This window comes from Typopeltis vanoorti, chromosome 3, assembly GCF_054136105.1.
Source record: "Typopeltis vanoorti isolate ZY-2024b chromosome 3, IOZ_Tvanoo_1.0, whole genome shotgun sequence".
Classification (NCBI taxonomy): Eukaryota; Metazoa; Arthropoda; class Arachnida; order Uropygi; family Thelyphonidae; genus Typopeltis; species Typopeltis vanoorti.
The window spans coordinates 147,236,702-147,256,657 of record NC_143551.1 but is presented as its reverse complement, the minus strand read 5'-3'; the positions used below and the strand labels follow the sequence as shown (position 1 = coordinate 147,256,657).

Sequence of the window (19,956 nt, the reverse complement as noted above, 5' to 3'; positions counted from 1 at the left end):
ATCTGAAAAAAAAAAAAAAAAAAAAAAAAAAAAAAAAAAAAAAAAACTATCATATATTACTAGAGTCCTAGAAAAGTGCTAGGTTTTTCTTAATATGACTGTCTCCCAGATCTTCGGCAGGTTAATACAGCCATATTTGTTGAGATTTGGAGTGTGTTTTAGGGCTTCTGTCGCCTCTAAGAACAATCTCTGTGATTTATACGGGTTTCTGTGTAGTACTTTTGTGTTTTTCCAGTTGATCCTGTGTGCAGGGGTATCCAGAGCATGGTCTGCTAGGCCCGACTTCCCATAATGATAATTCCGGACATATCGTTTATGTTTTAAATACGGAACTTTGGCAGATCTTAGAGAACATCACCGACGCAACGGCAAAAAAAGAATTCGACAGAGTCAAAAACCGGCACCAAAATAAGTTCGAAAATCTACAACAACGGAACACCATGCAACGACCGCAATTACAACAAGACCTCGTCGTCGTCGTCGTGAATCTATCGTCACTCACCTTAAGCAAAGAGGCCACGACTGCTTTAAGTCGAGGGCACAACTTTGCCATAACTCCCAAGCAAGTTCCAAAAGCCGAAATAATGGCGTCCATCGAACGAGGAATATACGACCTGCTTCCAACAATAGCTAACAACATATAACACAATACATGCAGGATATTTCACATGGAAAGGGAAAATATACAAACAAATTGATGGAACAGCCATGGGCTCCCCCCCCCCAGCCAACTTTTACATAGAACACATGGAAAAAAAAACAAGCAATCAATACAGCCACTCTCAAACCAACACTTTGGCTACGCTATGTTGATGATGTGCTTGCTATTTGGCCACATGGCCTTGAGACACTGAAAACATTCTTAGCACATTTAAATAACCAACATCCAAAAATCTACTTTACTATGGAACTGGAAGCCAACAACTGTCTGCCCTTCCTGGATACACTCATCACACATCTCCCAGATGGTTCCTTATCATTTTCAGTTTTTAGAAAACCCACACATACAGGCAGATACTTACACAAACAATCACACCATCATCCTTCTCAACAATATGGCATATTAAAAACGCTAACCCATAGAGCGAGAGCAATCTGTTCCAATGACAAGACTCTTACTGCTGAACTGACTCATGCCACACCTTCTTGGCCAACGACTACAATCCACATAAAATAAACAAAATACTAAACACTCCTAAGAAACCCCTCCCACCATCCACCACAGAGAACTACAACAAAACAGTCACCATCCCTTACATTAAAGGCACATCCGAAAAGATCTCAAGAATTCTCAATAAACATAAACTACGCACTACATTCAGACCATGTAGCAAATTAGCCCTCATTCGCTCACCCAAGGACAGCATTCCTCCTTTATCACATCCAGGAGTCTACCAAGTACCCTGCTCATGCAATCAAGCCTACTACGGTCAAACAGGAAGAACTGTGAATATCCGCATCAGCGAACATAAACGATACGTTCAGAATTATCATTATGGGAAATCGGGCCTAGCAGACCATGCTCTGGATACCCCTGCACACAGGATCAACTGGAAAAACACAAAAGTACTACACAGAAACCCGTATAAATCAGAGAGATTGTTCTTAGAGGCAACAGAAGCCCTAAAACACACTCCAAATCTCAACAAATATGGCTGTATTAACTTGCCGAAGATCTGGGAGACAGTCATATTAAGAAAAAACTAGCATTTTTCTAGGACTCTAGTAATATATGATAGTTTTTTTTTTTTTTTTCAGATAGAGGGCGCCAAAATCAGGACTTTAGTCTTTGTGTTGCTGCTACAATTTTGTTTAAGTACACCATGTTGTTTTAGTCTCGCGTATTGACAAACAGTGTTTTTGTGCTCTGAAGATGCTGGTTATAATACCAGCGAAATATCAGCATCAAGTTAATAAATTAATTATTTACTTAGTTTCTGTGTTCTATTATACCATTAAAATAATAAACAACACGATTATTAGTAAGGGTATGAATTTTATAACATTAACCGAAGTAACATAATTAGAGATAATTTTTTGGAATATTGATAACATAAAATTAACATACTTATTTCTTTCTTAACTGTTAATTTTAAGGAAAGAACAATGTATATTATTATATTAACTAAATAACTTTAATTAATACTTCCAATATTTCGGTAATGTTACATTACCATCTTCAGGGAACATAAAAATTAATGAAATGTGCACGCAGGCACTAACACTGAGCAAAAATGGCTGAAGAAAACAACTGAAGTCAGTCCTAGAGTCCTAAAGGGTGCCACCTAGTGGGCCAAATTGGGTATTAATCTTGGTTGTTTGGGCTGATGTTCTAAGAATGCAAGTCTCCCATATTTGGGGTAGTCTCATGCATCCAAATTTATTGAGGTTTGGGGGGGGAGTTTCTTAAGGCTGAGACTGATTCTAAGAATAATCTCTCATATTTAAACTTGCTGCGATGCAGTAAGGAAGCTTTCTGCCAACATATTTTATGGCAGGTGTCCAAGGCATGGTCAGCAAGTCCTGAGTGGCTATAACGGTGGAAACGGATATAATTCTTATGTTCAGATATCCTGATGTTAGCAGTCCGGCCTGTTTGGCCATAGTAAGACAGTTTTCAACGACAAGGGACCTGGTAAACTCCAGGTAAGTCTAGAGGAAGTGGCTGGTCCTTGGGAGAGCAAATAAGAGATGCCAATTTTTGATATGGTTTGTAACAAGTTGTCAAGTCATTTTTTTAAAAAATTTTTGTTAACTTTTCAGAAGTACCACGAATTAAGGAATAGTGACAGATTTAGAGTAGTCCTTGTTGTGGAAGGGGGGGGATTAATTGGTTTTAATATTTTTTGGATTTTATGGGGGTTGTATCCACTGGCTACAAAGGTGTTGTTAAGAATATGAATAAGTTCAGTAGTAAGGGCATTGTTATCTGAACTGATTAATTTTGCCATATTATATAGGGTTTTTATAATCCCATATTGTTGGGAGGGGGGATGGTGTGAACGCTGGTGAATGTATCTACCTGTATGTGTAGGTTTTCTGTAAACTGAGAGAGGCAGGGATCCATTAGACTGGCGTGTAATCAGAGCATCTAGGGAAGGGAGACTGTTATTGTTTTCTTTTTCTAAGGTAAACTGGATCCTGGGGTGTTGATTGTTTAGGTGTGAAAGGAAGTTTTCAAGTGTGTCTAGGCCATGCGGCCAAATAACAAACACATCATCTACATAGTGTAGCCACACAATAGGTTTAAGTGGGGCCGAGTTTAAGGCTTTTTCTTTGAAGGTCTCCATAAAGAAGTTGGCCAGAGGCGGGGAGAGTGGAGAACCCATGGCAGTACCCTCTATTTGTTTGTAGAATTTTCCTTGCCAAACGAAATAGCCTGAGTTCATGGTAAACTGAAATAGGGCTGAGCTATCATGAGGAAATTTGCCTTGGATGAGGTCCAAAGTATCTTTGAGTGGGACATTGGTGAATAAGGAGGAGACGTCAAAACTGACCATTATGTCAGTGTGTTGGAGTGAGAGGTTTTCTATACTGGCTTTAAAGTGGGCTGAATTTTTAACATGTGAAGTGTGTTGCAGTATATTGTGTGAGCACTTTGGCTAAATGTTTGGCTAGTTTGTATGTGGGGGAATCGATGCCATCCACAATGGGACGTAATGGCATATTCTGTTTATGGATTTTTGGAAGTCCATATATACTGGGGGGTCTAGAGTTAAAAGGTTTTAGTTTATTAGTAATTTCCACATGCCAAGAAGTAATCTTCTTAAGGAGCCTATGGAGTGTTCTGATTTGGGAGTTGGTAGGATCATATTCTACAGGGAGGTAAGTAGACCTATCTAATAGCAAGGAGGAAAGCTTACCTGTGTAGTCGGTTTTGTTTAGAACTACAGTGGAATTTCCCTTATCCACTTTAGTAATTATTATTTTATTGTTAATTTTTAATTCCTGTAGAGCTTTGAATTCTTCTTTAGAAAGGTTGCATTTTGGAGATTTAGTTTTAGTGAGAACACTGGCTGCATCTAGTCTGATATTGTTGACAATATGGTATTGAAGGTTGCGGATAACACATTCTAATTGAGTTATTATTTCTTCAGAAAGGATTTTTTCAGTGTTATAGCAAAGTTATGGCCTAGGGAGAGTGCATAGAGAGTTATGTATCACCAACGTATAAGCTTATCTACAAGAATAATTATTTCTTTCTTTTTACAGCAATCCACCAATAAACATTTAAAAACAAGTAATACTAGTATCATGGATGAACTAATATTAGCCAGACAGGAGAAAATTATTAACATCATTTTTGAATAGCCTCAGCTATAGTTTGCAGAAAACAGTGATATCCATTCCACAGTACAAATGAATAGTGAGTACTAAGTGCTCAGGTGAAAATATATCCATGGAAAAATATATGAATACCATTATTGTTTTGAAAGAGAGAGAGAGAGAATGCAGGTGTATACTACATATGCATTCTCTCTCTCTCTCTCTCTCTCCCTCTCTCTTTCCAGATTCTTATTAAAAAATGTGCAGCAACCAATAGCCTTATGAAAGACAAGAAGGTCTAACCGCTGTTGAGCAGGAAGCAGGGTATCCACATGCTGTCCTTTCCGAGTCCCTCTCCCTTTTTTTTTAAATAGATATTACAAGCAACAGCATAGTGTAGGCTTACTACAATGCTGGTGTAAGTGTAAGCAAACAAAGTTTGCACCTGAAGGTATCTTCAGGCCTGAGGCAACTCATGGTAAAGCTGTTATAAGTATTATGAGAACTTATACCACCTTTACCACGCGTTGCCTCAGCCCTGAAGATACTTCAAGTGCAAACTTTTTACTTACACTTGGATAAAGGATTAAACTAAATATATAATTTATAGTCTAACCTAAGTGAAAAAACTTCCAACATCTTTCTCTATTCCAGAGTAATTTAATAATAAGGTGTGACACCTTTTGGCAACTCATATAGGTAAATATGACCTCTCCATTACTTCCACCTTGGTATCACCACTGGGTCTGGGTCCCACTAATGAGACCTCAATAAAGGTCGAAACCAGTCTGGGTAGTGACCCTTCACTTAATGCATAGTATTATACATGTCCGCAAGGAGGTGTGCTTTGCATTATGGGAGATACTAAGGAAAGTAATGAGAACTTATACCACCTTTACCACGAATTGCCTCAGTCCTGAGGATACTTCAGGCACAAACTTTGTTTGATTACACTCGGACAAAGGATTAAACAAAATATATAATTTATAGTTTAACCACGTGGAAAAAAATCCAATATCTTTCTGTTTGAGAAAAGCTTAATTTTTATCTTACACTACTACTTCAGTACACTTGTTGGAAAACTGAGTTTGGTATAGTAGGTTGTAATTTGTATGGAGCAGGAAAGGAATGCAGATCTTCAATCCATAATGATTGAAGATCTGCATTTATTCAATTGTAGCACGAGCCAGAAGAAAAAGCAATTGGACTATGAAAAAAGCATCAAAAATCATAGTTTTTTTGATGTTTCAAGCACACCAACTTTTTTAGAGATTAAGGATATTAAGTGTTTATCCTTGGACAGATTAGAAATGGAACTCAATGCAAAGAAGGTAAAATATATCTTGACAGTAGATCTAAATATTATCAAAAGTAAGGGCAACTGAAGTAAGATCTTTCCTCCAGAAAATATGAAAGAATTGTGTTTTGTTAGCACTGATCTCACTATTCAAATGGAGTAGATTTTCTTTACTCCACTTTAAAACTGATCTTGCTATTCTCAAGCATTGACTATAGGAAGGAAATCTTGAACCATTTAAGCCTTACAAGATTTTGTGAATAAAGAAGAGGAATAGAGTGAACATTAGCAAAACTATACATAGAATTAAGGTTAGAGAGAGAGAGAGACAGAGAGAGAGAGAAGGAATATAGATTTATGTACCATAAGAACGAGTGCACTGGATGTATAGGAGGAAGAACATGAGTAAAAGCACACTCCTCTTCCTAGGATACCTCAACATTGAACAGAGAAAGCTGATGAGAGAAAGTTGTCATCATCATGAACAGACAATGGATAATGAGAAAGGAAACTGGTGATCCAACCACCAATGACAGGAGGGAGACTAAAAAGCAGTAGCTTGGTAAGAAAACTTCTAAATCAGACTTCATCAAATACCTTGGAAACAGCAAGAGCAACCATGAGTCTCTCCAAACTTTTCAATGACTTGTGTCTAAAGGTAGTCAAGGTTGGTTAGGAGGTCTGCTGTGAGAGTGTAGGAATACATATTGTGATCACTAATTAAGTTGTAGACCTCAAGTGTATAGAGATGAGGATAATGGGATGATAGTATGATGATAAACGACAGACTTTTATCTGCCTTTTTTTAAAAGCAGGCCATATAAAGGCTTTGTTTTATGCTGTTAGATACATGCCTAATCAGTATGGCATGTATAAGCAATACAGGATTGGTGCTATTTTGAAGCATACGCAGTCTTGCCATAAATACTGTTACAACTTCTGCACACCCCTCGCACTGCCCACAGAATTACACAAGCCCAGTTCCATTAGTGGTGCTGTGTGCAACCAATATTCGTGTGTTTATCAGTAGAGAGGGAGTTATTTACCTGTATCGATTAACATGCAGTGGGGAAGATTATGAGAACTGTGTAGCTGTAATAGCACTTCACAACAGGTGGAATGCAGCCACCTGCTATTTTCAACACACTAAAAATACTTGGGATCAGTAGGATGTTTGTGTATCACACTATTAACTGTTATAATGATACAGAACACGTATCTGACTACCAAAGAACAGGTCGACCATACTATGTTAGGATGCAACTGCTTGTAAAGGCATGTCTTCACATAATCCTGTGAGAACACAGAAAGTGATGTTGCGCGAGATGATGTTTCACAGAGAACAATGTCATGTGTACTAACTGATGACCTGGAGGTGAGAACCTATGATCATTCTACTGGACTTCCTTACTTATGCGGCAGAGGGTGATAAAATCAAAGGTACTTCTCTGGTGCACAAACAACAGCCACAGAAATATCCTCAATGCGGATGAGAAGATTTTCACTAGAAATTATTCTTGCTAGGATGAGTGCTTTTATCCCTCACTCAAAACAATTGATCCTTGTCCAAACCATAATTCCCCAACGTTTCTGCCAAACAGTCTAAGCCAAAAATTCATATGCCTAATGGCTCAAGTCAAAAACTCCCAGCCTCTCACTCAGTTTATACTACAGCTCATAACAACTGCAAAAAAACCCATCAACAAATCTAAAGCTGACTTTATAAGGACCAAATGCACTAGGCATGTTTCTTGCTCAAATGGCAGTTGAATCTTTTTGGTCCCTTGCAAAAGTTGTGGAATGCAACTTCTATCCTTCCATGTTTCCACTTTTCTTATATCCTGGTAGTACAATTGTAATCTCTAAAGATAAGGGAAAAAAAAACTTCCGGCATAAGTTTTTAACTCCAACTCTTGTATCGGCAACCAATGAAGTGCCTCAACAGATGTCAATTACATGCTTGAAACAGTGTGGTTAATGATGCCAATTGTGAAAAAGTCACTCAAAATTTCCAACATTATTCGATATTCTAGGGATTTCAGCTTCTTAAAGCATTTAGATATAGGATCCTTCTTTTTCTCAAACTGAAGCACAAAATGTCTATGACAGCCACGTCAGTGGTGTGAAAGGCACTGATTCACACTCAGAAGCATTCATTATTTTTGTAAATCTACACTTTTTTTGTTGAAGATGGCAAAAGACTGTGTAGATAGTTCTCATCAATGTCCCCTCATTAGCCTGATCTCTTTCCATGCTTCAGTGATACCCACGTCTTCATGAACACAGGGCTGTTGGACTAAGTGTGGGATTTTGCATTTTAGTTGGCTAGTTACATCATTCAACCTGCTTAGCATGAGAGCAGCACCATCATATGTAATCATAATCATTTTTGCAAGATCAAATTGATGGGTTCTGTAAAAATCTTTGATAGTAAATGCTATCACATCATCATTGCATTGCTGTAGTTTAACAATGCCTCCAAAATACGTTTTATATTGCGATTACATTTGATTTAAAAGTCTGTATATTGTATTCCTAGGGAAACATAAGGGAAAAGACTGTTCCACAATACAACAGTAGCATGGATGAAGAAGGAGGAAAAGAAACTTTTTCTGTGGGTTTCAAGGAATTTCAACTTTATAATACCCTGGCATTAGTTGAATGGTGAGAGGATAAGGAACCATCCACCATCACACAATGTGTATCCAGACAGAAAGTTGGCAATCTAACTGCAGAAGTTCTGGGATAGACCAAATAATCGGAGATTGTTTTGTCTATTGAGATTCACACTTGAGATTCATCAAACTTCTCCATTGCATTTGTCCAGATCACCAGCAACAGAATCCAAACTGGTGGTGATTTATCAGCCGAGTGCCTTTGAGATAGGAGTTGGGAATTGGAGGATGGTCTACAATACAATACCTCAGTCTAAAGTAATGGTTCTCTCCATTACTTTAGACTGAGGTGAGTGAGATAGGGTAGTAGTTTGATGGAAGTGATTTGTCACTTTTCTTGGGAATGGGTAGAATGTAGGCCACTTTCCAGTTTGTGGGATAGATACCAGTGGAGTAAGAGAATATATACAGGCAACAATGGATAGGAGTCGATTCTGGTGATTGACCTTCAGGACAATTGGAGGAATGTCATCAGGGCCAGGAGACTTTTTTGTGTCTAATTTGGGCAATATTTTTCTGATCTCATTCTGGCAAGAGGATATAGCAGCTTTGTGCATTGGGCATCTGGTATGGTTAAAGGGCATTTATCAGTCAGTTATTCGGGCATCGGAGACAAAGTGTGAAGCCAGGAGATTGACTTTTTCTGTGGATGATGCAGTAGAGCCTTATTGATAAGAATGAATAGTTCTGTGGTTTCTGTTCAAAATATAAATGATCACATAGTTAAGTAAGTGAACATGCCCAATAGCTGGCAAAGTAAGAATTATTCTTGTGAGTTCCTGAATTCATAAATGTTGTCACTCAGAGTGATGCCATAAATGAAATAATTGCAGCTGCATGTCACAACTTTAGCAGTTGATGAGAGTATCGATATATCAGCTACCAAGTATTTGATGCTGTACTTCAGCTTAGATCAGCATCTTGATAATAGAAGCATATAACTCCATCATCCTCATCATATCAAAATATTTTATTCAGCATATCTAGTCATTCACTAATGTAATATCTGGTAAAGGGCAAGTCATGTTGTTTAATCTGAGTCTCGGGTCTGGTTTAGTCCCGAATGAGTGGAAAATAGTTCCACTACATAAAGGAGGATCCAAGACTACTCTTGCAAATTACCGACCGATCAGCATATCAGGAGTTGTCAAGGTCTTGGAGAAAGTAGTCAAGGGAAAATACAGGAATGAATTGATGAAAATGAGATACTGTACAGGGGACAGCATGGCTTTGTGAAGGGTAGGGTAGATCATGTATCAGTAATTTGCTCAAGTTTTATAACACAGTGACAACTGAAATGGATAAGGACAATGGGTTTACAGTGATACTGCTGGACCTAGCTAAGGCATTTGACAGGATACGACACGGAATTCTAATCCGTAAACTGCAACATAAGGGAATGGATATAGGGTAGGTGAGATGGATAGGTAGGTGGTTGATGGAGAGATATCAGAGAGTAGTTTATTCAGGAGTATAGTCCAAAAGACCTGTGACTAGCGGTGTCCTGCTGGGTTCTGTTCTTGGACCGCTGCTGTTAATTTGTTCATTAACGATATAGGGAAGGATCTAAGAACAGTTCATCTGATGATGCAAAGTTGGGTAGGGCAATAGTGAATGCAGAAGATGTCAAAATCTTGCAGAACGATTTGGATAGATTGGAGTTCTGGGCTAAGAAGAATGGATGTCAATTTAATGTGACAAAATGTAAGGTTATGCATTTTGGGGTGAAAAGATTAGCAGCAGTATACCACAATGGTGGAATTGTACTCCAGGAGATTGATGAGGCCAGGGACTTGGGAGTGTTGGTGGATAGGGAGATGAAGTTTAGGGGGCACATTGCAAAAGTGGCTAAATCATCTCATCAACTCACTTGGTTGTTGAAAAATACTTTGACGAGCAGAGACAAGCAAGTTATTGTTCCTCTGTACTGACCCTTGATAAGACCTCATCTAGACTACTGTGCCCAGATTTGGTCCCCTAGGTTTTTCTTCTTGATGGGGAGGAGGTGGAGAGGATCCGGAGGCGAGTGACCAAGATGATAGCAGGTCTATGGAATGAACCTTATGAGAACAGGTTGAAGATTTGTGGGTTGCAGAAATTGGTTGATAGGCAGAAAAGGGGAGATATGATTGAGACATTCAAATTGCTAAAGGGTTTCTATAGGATTAATTCAGAGGATATTTTTGAGATCAGGACTGGTGGTGGGAGAACTAGGGGATATCTATGGAAGCTGGGCAAGAGTGTGGTTAGCAAGGGTGTTAGAGCTAGGTTCTTTACTTTTAGAGTGGTAAATGAGTGGAATAAGCTGCCAGAGTCTGTTGTGGGTGCTATGACAGTGAGTGAGTTCAAGGCAAGGTATGATAGATACTGTGAGAATGTGTCGTATAGTTGCGTGGACATGATGTTTAGGGCCTCCTTCGATGAGTCTAAGGACTCCCTGGAGTCGCCCGTAATAATAATAATAATGTTGCTCTCCCCACATACTTTTTTAGCTATAACCTGTAAAACTGCAAGCACTAAATTCATTTGCACATAGCTACAAAAATCCATCACCATTTACACAAGTTCAAGTGACTGTACTGCCACTGCAACTTGCTGATGTGAGTGTCAATCAATGGCGGCCCATACATAAGCACTGCGACAGTGCAGCACCCCCAAGGAAAAAATAAAAAAATTAAATTTTGTTTGTGTTTATAAATAATAACAATGCTTACAACATTACATAAATGCAGTACAACGTGTTAAAGGTTACAGCTTATGTTTTGACATTGATTGAATAGTTAATAATTGGAATTGTTCTATTAACGATTTAGATTACGAAACAAATGCACTATGATCTAATGTCGATATTCATTGCTCTTGTCATTGCACATTACGTCATTCCCAACTGTAACTGCTCAAATGGCAGTATATTTTTAGTATGCTTAAGTGCCTTTTTTCTGTGAGATACGAAACATTTATTATTGGTGCATGTGCCTGGTGAACTATTTTTTGTAAATCTTATTTTATTTTGTTAAAATAACATATAATTATTTATTTATTTATTATAGATACAAGGCTGAATTATGACGAGTGTCACTGTTGAAAATATGAAAAGAATTATATTTTTTTAATTATCGTTACATGAAACAAATGCACTGCTATCTAAAGCCGATATTCGTTTGCACTTGTCAGTGCTATTGATAAGAAACTTTTATTATTGGTGTTTGTTCGTGGTGAGGATGAAATATTTTTAATAAAGCAATTTTTAATATGTAAATTTATTTATTAATAAATTCGTTACTGATTAGGAAAAAAAAGTTTTTTTTTTTTTTTTTTTTTTTTTTTGTATATGCAGCACCCCCACTTAAAATTTTCACCGGCCGCCACTGGTGTCAATTCACCCAAATAGCACAGGCTAAAAGTAATAACTAAGTAGTATATTAAGTTGGGATGGGTTAGAGTATTACTAGAGTGGAGACACTGGAGAAATTACTGAATATATTATAAATTATTTTAAATGACTGATACCAAGAGATAAAGAGATGACATGGTTTATTTAAAAAGATACTAGTAGTTTAATAGTTTCATTGAATGGATCAACTTCTTCATTTTCTTGTGTATTATGGGGCGACCATATAATTTTCTCTTAAATATATGCAAGACCACCAAACAAAAGGCAAACATCCTGCTCAGACCAACAGTTGAATGGATACACTTACCTACCTACAACCTTTCTAAGTACCTCACAACTTTTTCAAGAAATCTTTCTGCAATTTCCTCTTCTCATATTAAAAACTCTGCTGACTTTGTATCAAAAATCAAGGACATCAAAATTAAAAAACATATTTAATTTAATGATTTCAATACTGTCTCTCCCTTCACAAATATTCCTGCTTATTAGAAGTCCTCAATCTTCTTACGAACAAATTATCCAAAAAACTCTTTGCTTTACTCTCCCATTGCATAAAGTCAGGATACTTGAAATATGACAATAAGATCTACTTACAAAATTCAGGTCTAGCCATGGGCAGCCCACTCTCTCCGATTCTCGCAGAGATATTTCTTAACGATTTTGAAGAAAAAGCTATTAACTCCTTCCCCCTTAAACCAAAATTTTGGTATCGTTATATAGACGATATATTCCTCATCTGGGAAGATGGTGTCAACAAGCTCAATTTATTTTTGGATCACCTAAACAAGTTTCATGAAAAAATCTCTTTTACCTTCGAACTGGAATCCAATGACTGCCTCCCCTTTCTAGATCTGAAGCTTACCAGATGTTCCGAAAGTATTAAAATCTCAATTTTTAGAAAACCTACTCATACTGACAGATACCTTCATGCTTCTTCCCATCACTACCCTCCGCAAAAATTTGGTATTATTTCTACCTTAGCACACTGGACCAAATTTTTACAAACAGAAGAAACAGAAATTGAAAATGAACTCCTTTTTCTTAAAAAGACTTATCAATAATGGTTTCTCTCCTAATAAGATTGAAAAATTTCTTTCTCTCCGTCACTCAACTGCTTCTGAAGATCCCTCTTCCCCCAGAGCCTTTATTTCTTTGCCTTACACAGCTCTCTTTCACCAAAACTAGCTAAAATTCTCAAGAAATTTAACTTCAGAATTTGCTTCACTACGCTCCCAAAACTTCGATGCGTACTTAGTAAACCTAAAGAGAAACATCTTCAAACTCAGTTTTCAGGAGTCTACAAACTTTCCACAATCTTATATGATTGTGGAAAGCCATAATATGGCCAAGTATTATTGTCTTCAAACAGATTTTTTATAGTGTTTCTGAAAGGAGACAAGGATGTCATGAGTAGTGGAATGTCTTCACCATCTAATGCAGATTTGTGTGATCGTCTTTTCTTCGAAAAATTTGGTGATCTGTCTATTGAAGAATGCAGCTGAAGGGCTATCTGCTGCTGTATTCTTATTTTAAAATTTCTTTATTCCACTTGTTTCTGCCTTTCCAATTCTGTCTTTATGTTGATGTTTTTAATGATGTTGCTACATTGGTTTGCTGCAATCCAGCTTCTCTCTTTGTCTTTCAACTTTTTTTTTCTTTTGAGGAATGCCTGTTTCTTTCCCCATGCAATCAAATTCTGTTTAACTACTTGTTTCAATTTTAACCATGTATCCCAGTTCCAAGTAATATCATTGAGGTTTGAACAGAGAGGCTGGAGTGCGGTTGAAAAGATCAACAGGAAATATGGTGGATCCTTTTTTTTATGGGTTACACGGTGATCAGCATTCATTTTAAACATTTTATGGAATTTACAACCGTGTTAAAAAAACTTTTTTTATTATCCCGACGTTTAAGTCTTCACATCAAGATCATCATCTGGAGCGTACATAAATATACAGGACAAGCTGAGTTACATCATTAACTGTAAGCTAGAGAAACAATGATTTGATCACGTTATTCTACTGGCGTGACTCTGGTGAAGAAAAAAAAATACATCAAGCTAAATTCTATTTTACAATGACAGGAATAAACATTCTTTTAGATGGTTTTCTTTCAGAAACAATTGGTATCCTATTTTTAGTATTACAATTCTTATTTTTGATTTACAATACTGAATTTTCTACAGTCCTGTTTATAGTTGTTCTTAGTGAGGAAGGTCGAATATATACCTTCCATATGTTTGGGATTTTTAGACCATCATTGTTGTTCAGATTGGGGTTGTTGATAATTATCTCACAGGCTTCCTTGAATTTCCATTCATACCATGTTTTAGTGTGATGTAGACAGCTGGTGGTTTTCCAATCAATTCATATTCAGGGCATGATCAGAAAGGCCAGCTTCACCATAATTATGATATTTAATGTGTCGTTTATGATCTTTTTGTCTAATAGGAATTGTGCTTCCTGTTTCTCCTATATATGGTATGCTGCAAGTAAAATAAATCTGGTATACTCTAGGGTGAGCTAGTGGAGGAAGTGGGTCTTTGGATGAGTTGAGTAAACTTTTTAATTTTGCAAGAGGTTTAAAGGTGGCTTTGAGGTGGTACTTTTATACCACTCTGTTTATTTTGTCTCATATTCTTTCAATGTAGGGAATGGTTATAGTTTTACTGTAGTCCGGTTTGTCTTTGTTTTTTGTAGTTTTGTAGAGAATTTTGTTAATAGTGTTTTGGCTGTATCCGTTTTTTTGTAAGTTATTACTGATAATTTTAAATTCGTCTTTCAGTGCCTGTTCACTGGAACAGATCATCTGAGCACTGTTTTTTAGTGTGTTGATGACACCTAGTTTTTGTGTTGGGTGGTGGTAGGAGTTTATGTGTATATATTGTCCCGTATGTCGGTTTTCGGAAAACAGTGAAGGAAAGATTGCCCGAGGGAAGATGTGTGACAAGTGTATCTAGAAACGGAAGTGTGTTGTGTTTTTCAATTTCAGTTGTGAACTGTATGCGTTTGTGTTGTTTGTTTAGGTGGCTAAGGAATGTGTCTAATGTCTGGCGGCCATGGGACCAGATCGCAAAAACATCGTCAACGTATCTAAGCCAGACTTTGGGTTTTAGAGGGGAGGAATCTAGGGCAAGTTGCTCAAAATGTTCCATGTAAAAGTTAGCAATAGGGGAGGATAATGGCGAGCCCATGGCTGCGCCTTCTTTTTGTAAGTAGAAGGCGTTTTGCCATACAAAATAATCCGACCGTAATACATGCGCAAAGAGCACCGTGATATCTGCAGGGAATTTGTTCTGTAGGAGAAGGATTGTGTCATTGATTGGGACATTCGTAAAGAGGGCAGAGACATCAAAACTGATTAATAAATCATCATCCTAACATCTTTGATGATGTTTATGAAGTGTTGAGTGTTTTTGATATAGGAGGGGGAATGACCTACCAACTCCTTGAGTGTTGCCGCTAATTTTTTGGCTAAGTGATACGTCGGGCTATCAATTCCTTCAACGATAGGTCTTAGCGGGGTGTTTTCTTTGTGAATTTTCAGTAAACAAAGACGAAATCTCTATACTTAACAAAGGTTTAAATTTTGCTATAGCACCGAAATCAATAGACAAACTTGAAGTTATTTGTAATATGGAAAGAGGCCTAAGATTCATACCTAATAACATAGCAGACAAAATACGTATAGAAACTGTAAACATTTTAAACCATAACAAAACAATAACAAGCAACATAACCAAACAAGAATTAACAGCGATAAAATCACTTAAAACAAACCCGAACATAGTAATAACTAGAGCCGATAAAGGAAATGCCACTATCATTTTAAACCATACCACTTATATAGAAAAAATGAATCTGCTGGTCTCTGACAATAACACATACAAATTAGTTAACTACAACCGAACTAACAGAACAAAAAACAAAACAGAGAAACTACTTAAGTCGATTACCACATGGCCCGAAGATACAGTTAAAAAACTGTTTCCTCACTATGGGCGCTCCCCAAGAATTTACGGGCTACCAAAAATTCACAAAGAAAACACCCTGCTAAGACCTATCGGTGAAGGAATTGATAGCCCGACGTATCACTTAGCCAAAAAATTAGCGGCAACACTCAAGGAGTTGGTAGGTCATTCCCCCTCCTATATCAAAAACACACAACATTTCACAAACATCATCAAAGACATTACATTAGGAAAAGATGATTTATTAATCAGTTTTGACGTCTCTGCCCTCTTTACGAATGTCCCAATCAATGACACAATCCTTCTCCTACAGAACAAATTCCCTCCAGATATCACGGCGCTCTTTGCACATGTATTACGGTCGGGTTATTTTGTATGGCAAAACGCCTTCTACTTACAAAAAGAAGGCACAGCCATGGGCTCACCATTATCCCCCCCTATTGCTAACTTTTACATGGAACATTTCGAGCAACTTGCACTAGATTCCTCCCCTCTAAAACTCAAAGTCTGGCTTAGATACGTTGACGATGTTTTTGCGATCTGGTCCCATGGCCGCCAGACATTAGACACATTCCTTAGCCACCTAAATAAACAACACAAATGCATACAGTTCACAAATGAAATTGAAAAACACAACACACTTCTGTTTCTAGATACACTTGTCACACATCTTCCCTCGGGCAATCTTTCCTTCACTGTTTACTGAAAACCGACACATATGGGACAATATATACACATAAACTCCTACCACCACCCAACACAAAAACTAGGTGTCATCAACACACTAAAAACAGAGCTCAGATGATCTGTTCCAGTGAACAGGCACCGAAAGACGAATTTAAAATTATCAGTAATAACTTACAAAAAAACAGATACAGCCAAAACACTATTAACAAAATTCTCTACAAAACCACAATAAAAAACAAAGACAAACCAGACTACAGTAAAACTATAACCATTCCTTACATTAAAGGAATATGAGACAAAATAAACAGAGTACTATAAAAGTACAACCTCAAAGCAACCTTTAAACCTCCTGCAAAATTAAAACGCTTACTCAACTCATCCAAAGACCCACTCCCTCCACTAGCCCACCCTGGAGTATACCAGATTTATTGTACTTGCAACATACCATATATAGGAGAAACAGGATGCACAATTCCTATTAGACAAAAAGAACATAAACAACATATTAAACATAATAATTAGGGTGAAGCTGGCCTTTCTGATCATGCCCTGAATACCTTACACAGAATTAATTGGAAAACCACCAGCTGTCTACATCACACTAAAACATGGTATGAACGGAAATTCAAGTAAGCCTGTGAGATTATTATCAACCACTCCAATCGAACAACAATGATGGTCTAAAAATCTAAAAATGATGGTCGAGGCTAGCTGGTGAACGGACGTGCTATCAGAGAGCTCCTGAGAGATTTGTGTTTTTTGTTGATTTATTGGTGTTTTGGATTCAATTTAATGGACTTAAGTGTGTAATTTTGGTATATTATTGGAGCTTTATTAGCGTGGTTAGTGTACTAATGTGTTTTATAACATAATCTATGTCGGGAAGTCGCCGCTGGATGAATTCGTAATGTGTAGTGTTCGTGCAAGCTCCAGATAAGATAAGTATCATTTTCAGTTATCGATACAAATTACTTAATATTGTGTAGTTTTGTTTTGTTTGCCTTGCGTATTTTAGTGCGTCTATTTTTGGTGTGTTATAACGTATAATTTGACAAAACACGTTGCAAATAAGGATGGCACCTGTGCGAAGGAAAATGGCGGCCAGTAATGAAGGTTCGCCATCGTTATCAAAGAAAGGTAGCATAAAAGAAATGAGTCAGTGTACTAGCTGTGAAATGTACGGTTTGCGGAGTGCGGTCGGAGTGTGGTTAGATGATAATAAAGGATTGAATGTGTGTAGAAAATGTAGGGAGAATGAGGAATTGAAGTGTATTTCGGATCGTGAGTGTGATATTTTTGTCAACCTTCAGAATGAAGGAAATAGGGATATGACAAGAAACGGCAAGGTTGTACATGAAAATTGTGAGAGTGTGAATGTAGAAAGTGTGAATGATAGTATAAATGGTTTCTCAGAGAACAAAAAAGATGAGATAGATGCATTGAGTGAGATCGCGTTGTTGAATAGTGCGATAGAAAGAGCAAAACAGCAGCTAGAGTGCATGAACAAAAGTAGACTGAATGAACCAACCAATAATAAAAGGTATGACAGGAAAAATAGACGTATGAATGTGAACATGAACAAAATGAAGGATAGAGTGCTGTATGGAGACTCGTTAGTACGAGGTGTGTTAGTAGAGGATTTCACAAAATCGTACCAACCTGGTGCGACCATAAAGGATGTAACTGCGTCTATTAGAGAGCAAAAGGAAAGGGTGAAAGAAATGATTGTTGTGGCAGGTACGAATGATTTGAAAGGAGATAAAATGGAAATGATAGAAGACCTGAATGAATTGTTTGAGGTAGCAAAAGAAAAGAGTGAGAAAGTTAGAATGATTAGTCTTTTGCCACGGTATGACAGTGAAATGTTTAAAAGGAGGACTATAATTGCGAATGACTTTATGCATGGGTTATGTATGACGAGTGGTGTGGAATGAGTTTGATGGGCGAAAGGATCTATATAAGATGGATGGCTTGCATTTGAATGGTTACGGTGTAAGAAGACTTGAGAAAGTGTTGCTGAATGTAGTGGATGTGCAAATTCAGGGAAACTAGATTTGTTAGGGGGGGGGGATACAGTCCTTATGGAGGCAGTTGAATGTAAGAATGAATATAATATGCCAGAGCAAATAAGGACAACAAATCTGAGTGGGATAGTTAATATAAAGCATCAAGGTAGGGTTGGGGCTAATTGGGGTCTTAAATTCATGTACACTAATACTAGGAGTATTAGGAACAAGAAGGAAGAGTTTTTGGCCATGGTTGGCACTTCCAGACCACAGGTTATAGGTATTAGTGAAACATGGCTGACTGTAGATGATATAACTAGTGGGATTGAATGTGATGGGTATAGTGTGTTCAGGAATGACAGAGAGAATAAAATGGGGGGAGGAGTATTGTTGATGATAGCTGATGAGCTCCAGCCAAGGAGAATAGAAGTTGAATTGCAGGATAGAGAAAAGAGCACATTTGAGGCCATTTGGTGTGAGATTGTGGCTAGCAGAACTAAATATACCATTGGGTGCTGCTATAGACCAGGTGATGGAAAAGATGGTGATGACAGTATGCACAAGCAAATAGAAGAAATGGGTGGAAGGAGGGCGATTATTATGGGAGATTTCAACTATGGTCGCATTGATTGGAGTGAGGAGAGGACACACGGGAGAAAGGAACTGGATTGTATGCGGTTATTAAGGGATAACTATCTGCGACAGCATGTAATGGAAAATACTAGGGGTCAGAGAGTGCTTGACCTAGTAATTACATCTGAGGATTTGGCTGTAACAAATATGACCACATTGCCACCAATCGGTGAGAGTGATCATATGGTCTTAACTTGGGAGGTGGCTAAACATGTAGAATTTTCAATTAAGACAGGGTACATGTGGAATTATCGGGCTGGAAAGTTTGACATGCTTAGGAGTTTGATTGGTTCAGTGTCATGGCATGTACAACTGCAAGGACTAGAAGTCGATAGTGCATGGGAGGTAGTTAAGAAGTGCTTGCATGAAGCAATGGCTGACTGTATACCTAGAGTCCGAATAATAAATCAAGTAGGGGTTAAATGGATGAATAACACCATTAAGCTTGAGTTGCAAAAAAAGGAACAACTATGGAGGGAATTTAAGGAGAAGGGTGACCAGCAGGCACATGAACGGTATAAAGCGCAGGCCAGAAGGATGACGAGTGTGGTAAGAAAAGCAAAAAAGGATTACGAAAGAACATTGGCCATGCAGGCTAAAGAGAATCCTAAACAGTTTTTTTAGATATGTAGCAAGTAAAAGGAAAAATGTACATGGCAGATTGATTTTAAAGAATGCTGATGGTAGGGAGGTAACTGAATCAGTTAAGATAGTTGAGTTACTGAGTGAGTATTTTGCAAAAGTATATCATCCAGGTGGTGACATTGCAGAAACGAATAAACCAGTAGATTATACGGGAATTGTGGTTAATGAAGTGGAGGTGAGTAGTCTATTGCATAACCTCAATGTCAATACATCTGTGGGATTGGATGGTATACCAGCTCATGTTGTACGAGAAGCAGCTAAAGAATTGTCGGTACCCTTGACCATTTTGTTTAATTTGAGTCTCAGATCTGGGTTAGTCCCGAGCGGGTGGAAAGAGGGGAAAATAGTTCCACTGCATAAAGGTGGTTCCAAGACTGCTGTTG

General features: G+C 37.7%; 1 protein-coding gene across 2 annotated transcripts in view; it reads right to left on the bottom strand.

Moving 5' to 3' along the window:
- The window catches only part of LOC150108642 (membralin-like), a 259,480-nt gene that overhangs the window by 101,758 nt on the left and 137,766 nt on the right, over nt 1–19,956 (bottom strand). The window lies entirely within an intron of this gene.